The sequence below is a fragment of the Amphiprion ocellaris genome, chromosome 15, assembly GCF_022539595.1.
Source record: "Amphiprion ocellaris isolate individual 3 ecotype Okinawa chromosome 15, ASM2253959v1, whole genome shotgun sequence".
NCBI classification, from domain to species: Eukaryota; Metazoa; Chordata; class Actinopteri; family Pomacentridae; genus Amphiprion; species Amphiprion ocellaris.
Window position 1 is genome coordinate 7,031,758 of NC_072780.1, and position 18,678 is coordinate 7,050,435.

Sequence of the window (18,678 nt, forward strand, 5' to 3'; positions counted from 1 at the left end):
CAGCCAACTGAAGAAATGATTAACTGATTTGTCAGTGAATCACTTCAGCTTCATCCCAGCTACATGTAAATTTAAAATTAGCATACAGCGGCACATGTGATATATGTTCTTCCTTTAAAAAGACACAGTAGTTTTGTTCAGTCTTTCATGGCATTCACTGTGTAAATTTAAGACTGCTTTTGGAAATATGGTAATTTTACTATATTAACGCTGTAATATGTTCAAATGAGAAACCTAAACACGGTGAAGCTGTTAATCCTACATCTCATCAGCGTACTCGACAGAAATCCGTGAAACTTCAATACAAGCCTTACTATCAAACAGTCTTCAGACACACATTAAAAAAGAAACATCAAAGTGAAGATGCTGTAACTTTCCTGAACATTTTTTTGACAATGTTTCATTACGACTGGGCAGGTCTATAATCTATTTCCTTTGAGACTTCCTTCTTAAGTCGAGATCACACAATTATGAGAGCTCTCATTCTGACGGCAGGGCGGAAATTAATTAATAAATAAACACTGCATTTTTACGTTCATCAACATGCGGTAAGAATAGCTCTAATTATCACAGGTGAATTAACACTTTCATTTTTGTGTCAAAAAATTAATTGTATCCCTTAACAGCTATTCCCAGGGGGACGTTAAAGAAGAGAATGGGTAAGGTAAAAAAAAAAAAAAAAGAAGGGAAAAAAGCACACAACAGCGTGGACCACCAGGAGTGCTAATTGCTGCTTTCAAAGCCTTGCATCAGTGTTACCGTCTTTCCACAAGAGTGTAGAGTCCCACAGAGAGATGCTGTAGGTAGAACCTTGTTGGAAAAACACAGATGTCAAGTCTTGATCTACAGGACCTGGCAGGGAAGCTCTCTTCATCTTCACTTAACCGAGCAAGCTGACCGAGAACAAGCGGTATTTAGAGCAGCAGCAGCATTTAGTGACTGTTAAAGCAGCGCAGGACTTAACACCCAACTGCCAAGTTATGTGTGGCATTTTTCCTGCAGCTGCCTGCAGGTAATACAAGTTAAATCATGACTTTGAACATGATGTGCAGTGTATATTTCTTTATATATACTAGTATATAGATACATCAGTCAGTTATAGCAAAGGCTTCCTGACTTTGTGCAAATTTCTTAATGTGTTATTGAACAGGAAACACTGAGTCCTCCTGAAAAAGGTTAAAAGATTTTGCACACAGGCTTAAAATCAAACTGTATAAGCTATCTGATTTTTATGTTGTCACACTAAAATCTTCTTTTACATGTTTAGAGTGTTAACTTTGAACTACAACTGCAGCTCACAAGTATTTCCATTATCAGTTATTGTTTTATTTGTTGTCTGTTGTTATATCTGTAGATTTTTTTTTCAGAATTCTTTTTTCTTAAATAGTATAAAACAATCCCATCAAAAATTCCAAACCCTAGGTGACATAGGCTTATTTTTCTAACAATACAAAAGCAAAATATAGGCAGGCGACAGTAACACTTGCTAGACTAGATTATCAAATTATTTACATTTTTGCCAATCAAACTATCAAGTAACTATTTTTTTGCGTTACTTTAAGCAAATTTTTTGTTTAATTTGGTTACATTTTTTGGGGAAAATATGTTTTTCAGATCACAAAAGATGGCTGAAGACACTGAATAACTATTTGACTAAATGGGGTGGACTCACCTTTCTCATGTCTCTGTATCCTGGTGCTCGTGAGTGACAGAACTGCTGAGTGGACATGCCCTATGTGGGTGCCTTTGACTCCTTTCCTTTTTGTGCGTTAATGTCTGAGTGAAGATCCTTGTACCTGTGCTGTGACTGAATGACAGAATGAGTGAGAGTGAGTGAGGTATCACTCCATGCATATGCTGTGTTTGAGTGTTTGGGCGTGTGTGTGTTTAAGTGTGGTCAACCCACTGGTGAATACCACTGCATTAGCCAGGCCATTAGCGCATTTAGCTGTCTGTAATGCCTGAGTGTTAGTGACACGTGTGGGCCCCCCTTCCACTTAGGAACCCCTTTTTATAGACAGGACTGACATGCTGGGTGACAGTAATACAGCGATGTGGCAGCCAGCGGTGCCACCGCTATGGAGACCACGGATGTGAATCGTGGTTTGTTGGTCTTCCAAATCGAAGAAAGAAAGGAAAAAATATCAGCCACACTATTGTAAAGTATATTATTATGTGAGCATCTAAGCAATTATAATGCAAGGTGGAGATATACTGTGATGTGCCACAGTTGTAGTCTCCAGGCCAGTTTCCAAACTGACATTTACATTAACTGACCAGGGTTATAATCTTCTCCATTATGTCTGGTAATATTTATTATTTCTCTTGTTGACATGAAATCTTTTGATAAAGCTCTGTGTAACATATTGATTTTGTCCAAGAGTTGTTGTCGCATATTATGATTTGATTCCACAAACACCAGCCTGCAGCTTTAAATTACTCACTGGAGCACAACATCCGCGGATGAAAATAGTTCCCAAAACAAATACGGTACACTACTTACTGCTGTTTGAGTATTGTTGTTGTTAAGGAGCTATCTTTTCAGCAGGAGCAAATGGGAATATGTTGTGCTGCTTTCCTGTATAAATGGCATTTGATGTGTGGCACCAGAACATTTTAGGCATATTCAAGAAGGAGGTGAGTAATAATAAATAATAATAATAGCTTTGTTTATATAGCAGAGGCAAAAATATATGTATATATATTTAAGTTAAAAAAATTGTCCATGTAAGGACTAAACAGAAAAAAAAGACCAGGAAGCAAAAAGTAGAGAAATAGAATTAAATAAATCAATACAACAACCACTATTGGATACAAATAAAATAGTAAAAGTATCAAAAATGCCAGCAAATACACAAGAAATGTACAGTAGAATGTAAAAATTCTAAACCCATCATTACTGATGTTTTTTTTGTCTTTGTGATATTCTGTTTTGTGTTGAAATTTATAGAAATTACCTTTAATAAATGCACTATTAACTGTTAGCTTTGATAGATAGATAGATAGATAGATAGATAGATAGATAGATAGATAGATAGATAGATAGATAGATAGATAGATAGATAGATAGATAGATAGATAGATAGATAATCTATCAAGTCTAATTCAAGTCATTGTCAATTACAAATGCTGACAAACACTACATTTACATTTTCCTTTGAAATTCCCCTCAAATTCATGTATAGCTAAATTTAACACCAACAATGAGATGAAGTGCATTTGGAGTGACTAAGAAGATGATTCTGCTGGTTACATCTCTAAGTTATTGGAAAAATACAGTTTCTTTGCTCTTCTCAAGTGTCTGACCACATGCTGTCAGTGTCACTGTCAGTTTAATTCGTAAGTATAAATCCAAGCGTAGATGATGTGAAGTGCTCCTCAGTCTTGGCTCAATGTACTGCACACTGCCAGTTCACCATAAATGAGGCCATTTGATGAGCTAAGTTTGGACACAAGAGCCTAATGGCGGCATTAAAGAGGAGACCTGGGAGAATAGATGGCCGGACATCAGTCACTTTAATCACCTATTTCATTATTCAGTGGATGGGTGCCACCTGGTCATACATGAAGGGTGTCAATGGGATCCGCAGTCTGAAGAGGAGAGAGACATCTTAGCGTTGAGCTGACGAGAGTCCAGTCCAAAGAAGCCTTTTTTATTTTCACAAGAGGCAGGAATACATTTGTCTGGTGCGGCGACTGTGTGTGTGAGCGCTTTTTGAAAGATAGGAAATAAAAGAAATTGATTGTATCTGTGTTTGTCCAATTCATCTTTGGAAATGAGGTCATTTTTAAATCTCATTCACTGAAGATTGCATCATTATGATGCAAACCCAGAGAAGCTGTGTCTGCAGTGGTTGGAAGGTGCAGCAGTATTACAGTCTGTTACCTTAAGTTCTGCTTGGCTTCATGCAGATGACTGTTAACCCCTTGAAGCCTGAATTTATTTACAATTAAGTTTTTAAAAAAATGTGTTTTTACTTTCCAGCTGATGCTAAAATAAGTGTAGATTGTTAATTTGTCTATTACACATAGAACGGATATATAATAATAATAGATATATAGTAATTAGGTCCCACTCCGACCGGTCCTATGAGAAACCAGTGCTTGCAAAAGGTTCTGAGGTACATATTGAATATGCCCAAGCTGGCATTGGGTTAATGGTTATTCTATCTCAGCTGCAGTTTGAATGAAAGTGGTATGATGCGATTTTGTGACAATCGGCGTCAAGGGGTTAAAATGATTGGGGGCAACCAGATGCAAACTTCAGTCTTAGCTGAGTCTGATTCAGGATCAGTTTCCTTTTCCACATAAGATTAAATGTAAAGATATTTTATAGCATCTTTTCTATTCTACAAGTAAGAAAACCAGACCAAAATGCATGTAACAACGAATTGACCCTGATTTCCTTTAAAGATGTGAAGAGTTTACGTCGGCAGAACAGAAACAGAACAGTTGAACAGCAGCACAAGCAAAATTGACCTACGCCCGGTTAAACATTTGAATTCTGGGTAAAGGTCAAGATACAAGAAAGGTAACCCAGTCCCTATAGGATGATCCACACCCTCACATCTCAATGCAGCTCTACAGTCCACTTTTCACAGGCGCACACCACAGAGGAGATAAGAGAGAGAATAAGCTGTCAGCAGGCCGAGTTCACCAGTCCCCTCTATATTCTTCACATTACTACAGAGGGAACAATGTGTCTGCGGTGGCAGGTGGCCATAGTTCATAATGTGCTGATGCTGACCAAGTGTCAGTTTGATCCATGGGATCGGTGAGTGGGACGGGGCTGTGGCTCCTGAATCCTTAAGCAAGCAACTGTGTGGTGCTCCTATGGGGACGGTCGGAGACACGATACAGATGAGACCGGCAACTATCTGCCTAATGGCAGACAGATACAAGGCAGAGAGGACGGAAAGAGAGATGAAGAGGCAGAGAGACAGTATGCAGGACAGATGAAGGGTTGAGTATCACATTTGGAAAAAGGCACAAAGGCAGATACAGCACTTGTCGTTCAGTATTATTTGTCATCACAGGCCAGTAACTGTAAAACTAATGTACTGTATCTGTCCCACAAACAGTAAATGTAGATGTTTGCAGACCGTTCTGTTTAAGGGCAGTCGTAACAGTTGATGTTGTGTGTTTAAATGGACTGCTGAGGTTGAAGCTTTGCCTCATAAAAGAGTTCCTCCTCTTAGTGGTTAAAAAGTAAGCAAAGTCCTCAACACTCTTTGCCAGTATTGTTACTCCCATATGCCATAAGGCATGATGTGGCATACTAAATATAATTTAACAACGGGTGAGGTGGACACAAAAGGTACTATAATGCAAAACAAAGTGGCGTCTCCTTTGTGGAATCCATTATTTTCTCAGTGCGCTGTATATCATGTCGTCTTGGAGGCTGTTATTGCACTCTGAGGTGGCCAGTTATAAAAGAGAAAAAGGCGACTGTGCTTAAAATGTAAAATGTCATCCATTTATAGTGCGTCTGGGTGACCTGGGGGTTTAAGATGTAGCCACAACATCCCTGATTCTAGTCTGACAGCAGACTTTTGCCGCATGCCATCTATTTCTCCTTCCTCTTCTAGTGTGCTACAACATGCTTTATATAGACATATTTTAAGTATAAGAGTGACTTTGATATGTTGTCAGTAAGATGAAATTAACAGAAGTTTTAAAAAACTGATTCAGACAAGATGACCAATGGTGTTCCATGGCTGCAAAAATTTCACAAGATTTACAAGGACAAAGGATTTTTATGTTTCAATAGCTTCTTTGCTTGCAGCTCACATGATCCTTGGTCATTTGAGAACAAGTTTGTAAAGACTATAGCAATGGCTGTGTACAAAGACAGGTGAACCTTCCATGATGTTAATGTTCCTAACTCCTAATCCAAAAACGAAGACAGAGGTGGAACATGAATGGTGCTGAGGCAGAACAGGGACTGTCAGTGCTGAACTGTCATTTAAAGCGACCATGCCCTTAATCATGCATAACTTTAAGCCATAATACAATTTATATCTGTGAGGTATAAAAAAATCAGCCCCCATAGAGTTGCTATGAAGAGGGAATGTAGCTGTAGAGACAAAAACTGTTTATTGTACCAGACTGTGAACATATTTTATTCCTGCTGTTAATTTGACCATTTTTAATGTGGGAGGCTACGGAACTGACTCGATTTTGGAGCAGCCTCAAGTGGCCATTTGATGAACTACAGTTTTTGCCACTTCGATGTTGACTTTATTTGTCAGCACTGGAGGATGTCCAGAGGATGCTGCTCAAACTACAATCAGTATTTTAATAATAACTATATTTCAAATGATTTCTCTGGGTACTCGGGTTTCCTTCCACAGTCCAAAAACATGCTGAGGTTGATTGGTGATTCTACATTGTGCTGCATGAATGTGAGTGTGGTTGTTTGTCTCAATGTGTAGCACAGCGATAGGCTGGTGACCTGTCCAGGGTGTCCCCTGCCTTCACCCTAAGTCAGCTGGGATAGGCTCACAAATATTGTCATTACTCGCAGTTTATTATACCATACCTTCAACTATTCTATTGTTTATACTGTTGACTGGGCTGTTTGACTGGGAGTAAACAAGTATTTTCTATGGCGATGCTATAATTGTATTTTGGTCCAGTAGTGCAGCTTCCATGTTTGTGTGTGTGGATCTTTGTGCACCATTTAAAATACATCCTTGAACACTGTGTTATACAGTACGCTGTAGAGGTAGATTTGCATCGACCACAGCAGCCAAGGTAGACAGATGTACTTTCAGTCTGTACTGCTGACACAAATAAACTCAACTTTGTGGGGGCACATAGTTAGGACACAGTTGTTTACACAAACAGGCACACACTCCTTAAGGCAGGTTTTGCAGTGAGCGATGAGCTGAGCGAGAATGATCAAAGCAACAAAGCAGCAGCAGAAGCGACACACATCCACACATCTCGAGCGAAAAGAGCGTAATTCACACACACATTGACAGAGCTACTTTATCAGTCCCGGGATCTGACTCAACAGCATTTACATATTCAACAAACTGTCACATCCTCAAATGCACACTGGAGCCCTCGGCATTTGTTTGAAATAGATTAATATAATAAGTGATGCGTGAAGTATGTACAGAGTGACAATATATTCACTGTTTAGGTGATTCATTGTCATCTAAACAATGTACATGATAAACTGTGACTGTATATGTGGCAGCGTGACTGTGGATGTAATAAAATGCTCACCTGATTAAGCTTTTAATACAAAATTCAATAGCTGGTCAGTGAAGCGGTAGTGAACATTAGGGTTTTTAGTTCATCGGTGTTGGGCGGGTCAGATGGTAAAGTGGTAATTCAGTGGCAGAAAGGACAATTAAGAAAATTAGGTTGAATTAGTGTGTAGGTATATTTTTTTTAAACATACCTTTATAGTGTTTTCTATACCCTCCACAACATCCCTGACCCCAACTCATTGCCTCTCATTTTCCCTGCTTTCACCCTCAGTCCTCTTTCATTTCTAAATACTCCCTCCTTCCCCCCTCATCTCTCTCTCTCTGTTTTGGTCTTCCACTGCAATTTATTGCACGGGGCAGGCAGACAGCAGAGAAACCTCCCTGTATGGAACGATCTGTCATCTCAACATTATCAGCCAAACACACCGCCTTCCATATTGTGCTACAAGGGCTTGGGCAAATTGCTATTTTTATGGGACATGATAAAGGAAATGCTACCTTATGTTCACATTTTTTACTGCCCGATGTTAGAGCAGGACATGCAATGATTCACTATATTGGAAACTAGTTTGTGTAGTTTGTGTGTGTGTGTGTGTGTGTGTGTGTGTGTGTGTGTTGCTGGGGTGGGGATAGGCTGAAAAGGGAGAGAAAATGAATATGGTTGTAAAATTGTCAAGCCATTAGACAGTTCTACAGAGGTTTGATTCAATAGATCTTTGAGTCATGTCAGTCATAACAGCAATGAGGCACGTGAGTCGTGCACGGCTGGTTTTAATTAAAAGGAAAATCAAGAGTGATAGATTAATCTCATTTACAAATGGCAACACTAGTGTGTTTGCAGTGTTTAATCTGAATGAATCCACTATTTCTCATGTATGTGGGTGAAGTTCTGGTTGTCGTCTATCAAGAAGTCAGAAAAGGGTAAAAGGGCAGAGTAAGATGAGAAGTAAAAAGGGAAAAACAAATCTGAAGGCAACAGGCAAACCTATTAGCATGTTCTGTGGGCAAGATGAGTGCATGTTGACTTCATCTGTGTGCTCTTTTTTTTCTCTCTCTCTCTTCTGCTGTCTTTTCCTCTCCTTCAATCCTTCTCTCCTCCGAGCCCTCGGCATGCCTGACAGCCAACGCTGCACCAAACTGACAGGCCCTCAAACCGTGGCCAAGAAAGCGAGCATTAATTAAGTCATTGCCGGACTGTAATTTCCTTGAGAAGTAAAAAAATTTCTTCACACGCGAAAAGGTTACCAAGACCTTTTCTGTGTCAAAATTACCATGCGTCATGAATATTAATGCGCTTAATGAAGACAACCTTTGGTTCATCAAGAATGTTCCAGTAGCAGGTGCCAAGCTGATAAACTCACTCGGTGATGGCTGTTTTTTTTTCTTTTTTTCCACTTTTTCTCTATCGCTTTCTTCTTTTTTGCAGTTTTATGTCAGATCCTTGGAGAGTCGGTTATTTAAATCAACATCTTCCTATCAGAATTTACTGGCTCACATGAAAACACACACACATCTAAAAACGCTCTCCTTTTATTCATACTTTCCCTTGTCCTTGGGTTTCGTCTCTCAGGCCTGCTGGCTTTGGTCGTCAGATTTCCAACTGAAATGTTTGTTTCTCAATCTCTGTCAGAGAATAAGAAACTGTTTTTGCGCATCCTCTGCTTTAGTCAAATGTCTTACGGTTCAAATAAATGTGTTGTTCTTTTAGCTGCATAAGTTCAGTCAAGCCTGTTCAAAAGATAATTATATCCTGTCTCCAATGTGTTCCAGACCCGCTTCCACTTTCATCCTCAGTCAAATATTTTAAAATGCCAATGAAAATCATTATGTGGATGCAAATTTATTCTTTTTTAGTTTCAGGGATTTCTGAGATTAAGTTACACAAATTCATGGTGGCTTTCTTATGTCTGTATTTAGGTGGAAGCTAAACTGAATGGGGAGTGTTTCCAGTATTACAAGAACAAAGCTTTAGTGTGTGCAAGACTCATAATTAATATAATTTACACATAATTCATAAAGTACGTATAATACACATTGTTAGTAAAATACACTTACTCTTTAAGCAGCTAAAAAAGACCACTGTTTTAGCTCAAACACAGGCTAATTAGTCTTCTTGCTAACTACTACGCAGTCTTACCTTAGGAGGTTGGTTTTGTGATATTAGTCTCTTTAAAACACATCCACCTCCATACCTAAAGCAGAGGGTTGTAGTAAAAAGGAAGATTAATGTGTTAGTGATTTACACTGATGAAGATGGTTCTCTTTTAACCTGCTAGATTTCCATGATAACCTATATTGCACAGCTAACCTCCACCTAAGGAGGCTATGTTCAGTTTTGCACCAATGTACTATATTATATTATCAACAGCCAGGAATGCATTATATCTGCAAACCTGTTGAGCCCTATGTTATGCAGTTACAGTGGCTCAAACTGTGCTGATGTTGCAGCTAATAGAACACAGATTATTAAAGGATTTATTGGTATTTTATAACAGAAAATGCACAATCAATAAAATGTATTTCTCTTTATGGCCAAAAACTGAAGTGTCCTACATTAGGGACAGTTTCAAACCTGAGTGGACTTCTTGAGTATCATGTTTAAATGTATGAAGTTTAACGTTTAGGTCCTTTAATGTGCAGCTATAGTGTTAGAAAAAATTACCTGCATTGAGAGTGCAATGAGTGGTAAAATATATGATATTGTTTTAAAAAAATGAGCAGTTTTCTGCCAGCATTCCTCCTTTGCATCATTTGCAGTTTCAGCCCTTTTTGCTTAATAAACATTACACTCATAGTTCTTCACAGTTCCTTTGGACTGTGTGGAAGAGACAAATGACCTCTAATTTGAGCCTAATGAAGAAAATCTGGGTCAACAAAGACGGCTGATAACCATGGTTGTGTTACACTTTATCTCTGACTGGAGTTTGAGGTTTAGTTGAACCAGCTAATGCCAAGAGAGCCTGACTATATTAAACTTTCTTCATAGTACATCCCCATGTGCTGGCTTTTGTGAAATGTGTTTTCTTTGGCAAACACTGGAATAGCAAAAAAAAAAAGTCACACAATGCACCAAGTTAATTAATGGAGATGAGCCGAATTTTATTTTACTACCAAAGTTAATTGAATTAGTGCTGGTGCTTGAGAGCTATTACCACATTAGCATTTGTTTTTACTTAAAGCTATCATTTGCCATGGATTTGCCTCTGTTTTCGTAATGAATCAATGTAGAAAATAATTTTTGATATGTCTTTATAAGATTGTGTTGTCTTTAGCATCGTTATCAATTTGCTTTACTGTCTGTATCATATTATGGGTTCCCAGGTGTCTCATAGTCAACAGCTTGTACTCTCTCGACTGTCCTCTGGCTTAAGAGGGTTATTTGACCTCAGAAGAAATACAGTGATTTACATGACTAGTTGATATTTATTCAAGATAAATACAATTTTTCACTTCACACCCTCACATGTGAACCCATAACCAGAAACATGCACCAGAATAAAAGGGCAGTGACTTATCACAGGCTTTCTGCGTCTGTCAACGCTCACTTTATCATCGAGTGTCCGCAGTAGCTGCATCAACACACACATTCATTTTCAGTTTTGCCCAGTGATTTTGAAAATCCCGATGATTTATAATCGTTGACGGCGACGCTACATTTTACTAAGCAAAAAGTAGTCGCCAAGTGTCATTGACGGAGCATTTTGATCCCTCAGCTTGTGTGGATAAGCTGCCCCTCTACTCCTCCTCCTCCTCCTCTGCCACGCCGCTGCCTATTATTTCTGTTGTGTAATTGAGATGCAGAAACATTGACAGAACTCATTTACTGCGATGGAGAACTGTGTAATGTGGAAGGGAACACAGATTATTACGTCAACCCACACACACACACACACACGCACACAGAAAACGGCAGATAGACACAAATGTTAGTAAAAGAGGATGTAATTTGGCAGCATGTTTGAAGAGCTTCTCCAATTGTTCTGTGAGGATTTGTACTTGTGGTCTTGTGTAGCCAAGGAGGCCGAGGTGAACAGAGGTGAAAATGTTGATGCTTGCGAGTGTGTGTGTCCAGGTGTTTATTATGAGACACACACATCGGTATAGTTGAAATGGGATTGCTCTGTTGACTGGTGCTTTCATTATGCCAACAAATCAAGCAGTCAAATGAGAAAATAAGTAAAAATCTGAGAGGTTTATCTGTCTCAGAATACGAAAAAAACATCTTTCTGTGTCTCTCTAACATTATTCTTCCTCTTCTTCCCCCATCAGGATGACAAAGAAGGTGGTTCATCCTCTTGAGACAAAGGACCTCACTCACACGCATGTGGACACACTCTCAAACACACACACACACACACACTCATACACAAGAGCACCGAGGTCTGCTGTCATACACCTCTCATTAATTCCTACCTGTCAGCCAGCTCCCCCTACCGTATCGGCCCCCCGAAAGGTGACAGCTTTCCAATGACTGACAAAGGCTCTTTAGGTGATACAGAAGATCCCTAGCAACCGCTGGCTTCTGTAAAGTGCCCCTCAAATGTCACTTTTGCTGCTCCGAGACGTGCGCACTCACACACCCACACACAGTATTTTTAAAACAGAGGCCTGCTCTCAAGTCTTCAACCATCTTTGACATCCAGAGGCTATGGATGTCACAGAGGCCTCAGCTCTTAAAGCTTTTAACATCCGAGAGAGATGGCGTTGTTTGACAGCGCTGTTGGTGGATGCTATTGTTGCGTGTCGTTTTTCCCCCCCAAGTGCATGGGATTTGCTTGTTTTTTCTGTTGTAAGAGGCAGATAAGGAAGAGCGAGAAACAGAACCAAACTTTCCCTCTGTGTCCATTCAGCTGTCATGAGTTGAGTGGCAACGGCGAGCAATATTGGTGTCGGCTTGCGCTAGCTGGGAAGGGGTCAAGTACAGAGAAGCGACGTCATTCAGCTGTCGGGGCTGATTCCATAGTGCATCCGTAGCTGTTTGCAGTGTTGTCTGTGTTCTAGAGCTGATAATAGTAGGCAGAGGCATGTAAACCATAAGACAGTGGAAAAACTTCACACCTGAGATAGCAGGAGGAGGACAAGACGAACTAGTTCTGTCACTGCACAGTAAGTGAAAGAATGTAACCGTAATCAAAGAGGGATTCCTTCTTTGTCCAAAATGATTTGAAACATAGCTGTCTTTGCTTGTGAATGTGATTGAACAATAGAAGTAAGTACTTGTGACAGACACTGAAGCAAAAATGATGAGAAAATTGTTCAGTGCAATGTTAATTAGCTTAATTTAAATGCATTAGATGCAAACTGCCATGACAGCAAATAGTGAAAACACAAAGTTTGACTGCATTAGCAATGTGCTCCCTTCCTTGGTCAGAACAACCTATCATATCCCGAGATATTAGAGCATCTTCACCCTTCACTGGTCGACATGTAACTTCTGTGCAGGTCTCCCAAGGCACGCTAGTCCGAAGCTGCAACGAGTGGCATCGGCTGTTACCCCTGTGAGATGAACTTTGCAGTCAAAAAGACCCACAACCCTGTGTCCCCCACCCACCACCTCCATCTGAGTGAAACACTCCAGGCGACCTGCTCTGAGGTCTGGCAGGCTTAACGTTGGGATGCATGTTCCCCGTCCAGTGATCAGCAGTCCAGACCAGCATCTCTGAGCAGTAACCTCAGCGCAATGTGGCAGCTTCCCCCTGCATGTGCCTCCAGGTATTACTTTCCTTCCTTACTTAATCTGTATAAAAGTAAGTTTATACTGAATTTAACTGAAATGAAGCATTTTATAATAAGATCGTTTTCAACTATATCGCCCACCCCTGTCATGATTATAGTCCAGTCTGTCCATATGGTGGTCATATAATATACAACACAATGTTAGGTGAGCAGTAGATAAATCACTTCCACTGCTTGGATGGTCATTCAACTTTCAGTACAATAAATGAGTGTGAAAATAGATGTGTTCTATTGGTAAAAATGTATATACATTTTAATATGACACTTAAAATACTGACTTGTGCACTTGACAACATAGATAAGCTAATGTTGTAGCAAACTGACCATGTAGACAGCAGCTTTAAAGTTTATTTAAATGTAGTAGATGCATGGTTACTTTCAGGTGCATTAGGCAACTAAGACAGGTGATTTGTTTCCATTTCCAATGACAATATGTATGAATTTGCTGCAGCTTTGACTTGGACCTCTTATTCATAGAAGCAGCTGCAGAGGCTCATGGGTATAGTAGTTTGTAGAGAGGTTTGCCACAAAAAACTGGCAAAAAAGCATGATTTCTCAGAAAAAAGATACAATAGTTAAAACTAACGGCCTTCACATGATTCTGCAGTTCTGTTAAAGCATCCGTTGTTACTGTTTTGGAACATTATTTTTAAAAAAAAAATAATAAAATGGGAGTTCAGTCATGGAAAATACTTTAAATGCTGGTGGTTTCTTCCACTTTATAACAAAGTAAATACTTGCATCTTATTTGTTTCCCCTAAAATTATAACTACTTTTAAACTGCAGTTCATCAGCTGATCTAAAAGTGTCAGGATTAGAAGCAGCTTTAAACATCAGGCAGGAGAGCTCTTCAGCATCTTTTTGTAAAGATGAGGTTAAACATCAGCCTTACATTGGTTGATGCTGCTTAAAACAGGAAATGTGTGTGTGAGTGTGAATGAGGGGCGAGACTGAGCTTATCAAATTAGCAAGTTGTACACACTGTGACTCAAATGAAAATCACAACAGGATGTCGCCGCTTAGAGAACATGCTGGTACGCTGTACACTTTTCAACTAAACTAAACTGGATGGAGAAGAGCTGCTGTGTGGGGTAGAGCATGATGCTTCCTGATTTTACTCAATCTGACCATGTTTAAAATATACACAGATTTGGTGTAGTAATTATGTAGAATCAAGAGGTTCACTCACTTCTAGTATTATTCGCACTGATCATCTTTTTATTCATTGCCTGAGACTCTGTAGTGGTGTATTTGGTTGTCCTAAATGTTGCTGCAATACATCAGCTGTAGACCTGAAATAAAACTGGCACAAATTAATAATTAGCTGCTGCATCAATGCTATTCAGCCAATCAACACATTACCTGTGCTATATATTTAGCCAGTTTAAGACTAGGAACATTAAAAAAAAAGCTTTACTGATTATCTGTGTGATCATAATCACCTTGTTATGTTACCTGAATGTTAGAGCTTGTTAAACAACTCAAATGAGTCTCGAAGTTGTCATCCCTCAAAGTGAAAATCTTAGTGAGAAAAAGATGAGGAAAGCAGGTGATGTTAATATGAAAAAGTGCCCCGGAAAGCAATTATCACACGAAATGGAGCAAAATGATTTCACATTCTTACGCACGCGGAGGATGTCATGCAGGTTGAAATTTACTCCATCAGTAAACCAGATGATTACATTCAGTACAACCACAACCACAATGTGACAAGGGCTCAGAGCAAACAGCCAGTGCACTGACTTAGCTGGAGTCATTATGTGGCTGCGGATCTTACATTTGGATGCAAATAGTGTGTGCAGGGGCAGATTTGTAAGATTGAAAAGTGTAGTATATCTGCTTTATGATGGCTTGTGTGTCTTAAATTTGCTCGCGTTGGTCACTGTGGTGAAAATAATCACCTCTTGACATGAAACTATGTCTATAAGTCTCTCCTGCTGAACTGCTTATAACAAGATTTGACAACATTTTCTGAAATATTTCATCATGAGCTAGTTTATATCCTTTTATATGTCATTTCAGCTCTTCTGTTCTCTGCTTAGGTGTCAATAAAGTTGAACTTTGAATTTGTTACAAGCTGATAATGGTGATCCCAGCGATTTTACAACATCCGAGTGTGAGGCAGTACCACCCTTTAAGATTGAGGAAAAAATGTAGAAAATATATGGCTCAGGGTTCCCTGCAGAAATTAATTATGTAACCTATTGTAGCATACCTCAAAAGTTCACGGTGCATGAAAAACTTAATATGCATGGCCTTCACCTTTACAGGCTCATAAAATTGTAGAGTTGTGCTTAATTTTTTTTATAATGTGACAGAAATAATTTATTAAGACCGGCATATGTTAATAACACTCTGCACGGGAGAGACTTTAAAAAGTTGTGTTTGATGTCCACTGGCACCGCCACAGAAAGGTCAATAATACTTTTTAATGCGCTCTAATGATATTCATGTTCTTAGTCACCACCTTTAAATTGGATTTTGTGGATGGCAACGGAATTAATTCTACTGTCTCTACAAAAATGTAATGGTCATTATAATGATGTTTCTGTGTGAGTGGACATAGAAATACATGAGCTGACAGGATCATTGTTTACACTTTCGCGATTAAAACAGATCTGGTGTCTCACATACCTGCTGTTGAAGATGGTTTTCTTTTTATAAATATATGTAGCGTCTTGAGACAATTTCAACTATAATTTGTGCTATATAAATACAATTGAATTGAATGTAGATAAATCTAACAGCAAATTCACTAAATCATTTTGCCGACAACCTGGAAATCTGTGTGTCATTACAGTTTAGGGAAGATATAAAATAGACAATTTAAACGTGATGACAAAAAAAAATATCAAAATCCCAGATACATAGTCCTTGTTTCATAATGAGCGATCATGAAGCAAGTAAAGGTCATTAAAAGTGAATATTTTTCTTCATTTTCAGTTTCTATATTTGTTCAGTGCAGATAAGATACATTATACTTTGCTTAACTATTTGACCAATATCTCCACTGTGCCTTTTGTGTGCAAAAAATCTAGATATAGTAGTAAATATAGAAAAAAAAAAGCTAAAATGTCCATTTTTGAAGCCCTCTTTATGCACGTTTCAGGTGGACTGATGAAGTCAGGGTTGTGCATGTTCTCAGACCGGGGCAGCGCTGGCAGTCCTTCCTACTACTTGATTAGGCCACTCTGACAACCCAGCAGCTTGGTAAGGTCGAGCCCTACAGAGTGTCAGAGAGGTAGGATGATGATGTATCTCTCTGATGCCTCCATTTTTAACCTCTTGACTTTGTTGTTTTTCTCTTTTCTCTTTTTGCCCATCTGCTGGGGACGTGTCTGCCGTCAGAGCTGGACAGTCAGACTGTTAACTCTCTGTGCACCTGCAAACAGGGCTGGGAGAACATTTGGCTTGGAGATTGTTCGTTGTGTTGTTTGGGGAATTTTCTATTATCTTGAACAACAGAGTTTAGCTGTATTTGCTGTGCATCAATCATTAATTTGTTTAAATATTTCAGGGGCTCTTGATATGTAAAGTCATTTGCAGTAGAATATTGCTTGTCAGCAAGTTATTTTACAATGGCTACAATGATTTCAATGTGAAATCTGCAACCTGTTTGAACTAAAATCCCCCACATTAGGCTCTACATTGTTGTAGTCATGAACATTTAGTTTTCTTTCTCAAGCATCTGTTTGAAGAATTTATCTGTATACTGCCAAATGTCAAATATTCTCATTTTTTTATTTGAAGGGTGTGCAAAAATTTAATATACTGCATTTTGCCTTCTGCTGACCTGAAAAATTTGTGGGGTTTTTGTTGTTTTTTTTTTTTTTGCATATGTTAGAATGATCCTTTTTGCCTCTTTCACTCCAAACAGACAAGATGTAGTACATGTAGTGGTACACTGTAAAAGTGTATATCATTTTAACATTTCCTCATTTCCTGCGTGTAATATTTTGGAACAATTTTCTGTTATTTTACTTTTTATAAATCATAGATAGTTAATAGTAAAATCAGAAAAAGGTATTTTTTCATATTTGCCATTTGTATATAGATATATACTACCATTCAAAAGTTTGGGGTCACTTACGTCACTTATTTTTGAAAGAAAATGAAGTTAACATTAAATAAATCAGAAATCCAGTGTAGACATTGTTAATGTGGTAAATGACTATTCTAGCTCGAAACGACTGATTTTTAATGGAATATCTCCATAGGGGTACAGAGGAACATTTCCAGCAACCATCACTCCTGTGTTCTAATGCTACATTGTGTTAATAATGGTGTTGAAAGGTTCATTGATGATTAGAAAACCCTTGTGCAGTTATGTTAGCACATGGATAAAAGTGTGAGTTTTCATGGAAAACATGGAATTGCCTGGGTGACCCTAAACTTTTAAACGGTAATGTACATATATAAGGTACAGAAAAAAGTGCAAATTTATATGTTAACTGTTAAAAACATTTAAAATAAAATGCTGAACTGTACATAGTGTTCACATAGAAAATATGTACTGTTCCAAGTAGTTATTGTAGAATATGTAACCATAACTACTGACAGTATTTTACTGTAATTTGAATCCACTGAAATATCATTATTTTACAAACGTTTGCCGCTAATTTCACCGTTTTTATCATATATTTTATGGCACCCTCACTGCTAGATAATCACAGTATGTATAGTATGAAGCTCAGCAAAAGAGTGAACTGGAATGGAAACTTGTTAGTCGGGCTAATTTGCAATTATGCTTCAGTTTTTTCATTAATATTTAATCATTATTTATCAGAATTTTTGAACAGATCAGTCATGAAGAATGTGTAGTAATTCATAGGTCAAGAAGCAGACTTCAATTTGGTCTTCATCAAATTCATATCTGATGCTTACATGCTGTCTGATATTTTCATGCAATGCAAGTCTTCCTGCAGGTTTGAATGATTTCTGTAGGTTTATAGCAGCTCTAAATAGCCCCAGTCAGGGCCGGAGTCTCTGTAGTGTAGCGTTTTGTAATGTTGCAGTAAGCAGTTTACATGAAAATAGCCATGTTGTGTACATAATGCAAGAAGAGAGCAAGGGAAAGACGTTCAGCCCCTGTTTACTTTCTCATATCAACACATCTGGTCAGTCATTGCCTGAAGCGTGCGTGAATGTTGAATTGTCGGTTTTGGAAAGTTACTGAAATGGTCAGATGTAGCCCCCAATAATTCCAAAGTCAGAGAGGTGCAGGGGGAGGTTTCCTCAAGATAAGTGGCCATCCAACAAGCACTTCACAGGTAATAGACTGGCAGCTTTAGATAACTCCAGGGACTCAGCGATGCACAAAATTTACTTTTTCCCTATTCGTCTCAATGGTGAAATTGATGCCCAGAGTCCTATTGGATGCACATTGTGCCAGTCAGCGTATTTGGGTTGAAATTTCCATCTACATGGAGTTTGACTGCGAGATCTGGTGAAAAGTGTGGTGCATGCAGCTACGCATGACAGAACTCTGCTCACTGGAACTTGCTCTGCACATTTCCACGCAGTTTCTCATTTACTCTCCATAAAATAAAAACCGTTTCCAGCTCAAAATCCACACAGTTTATTATCCATCTGTAGAAACGCTAACTGATTAATAGATTAGTAGAGTTCAACAGCTTGCACAGCATTTAGGCCATACTGTCATGGCAGCGCTATGATTATTTGATAGAACAGCATCACCTCTCCTTTGGAATAATAGCCC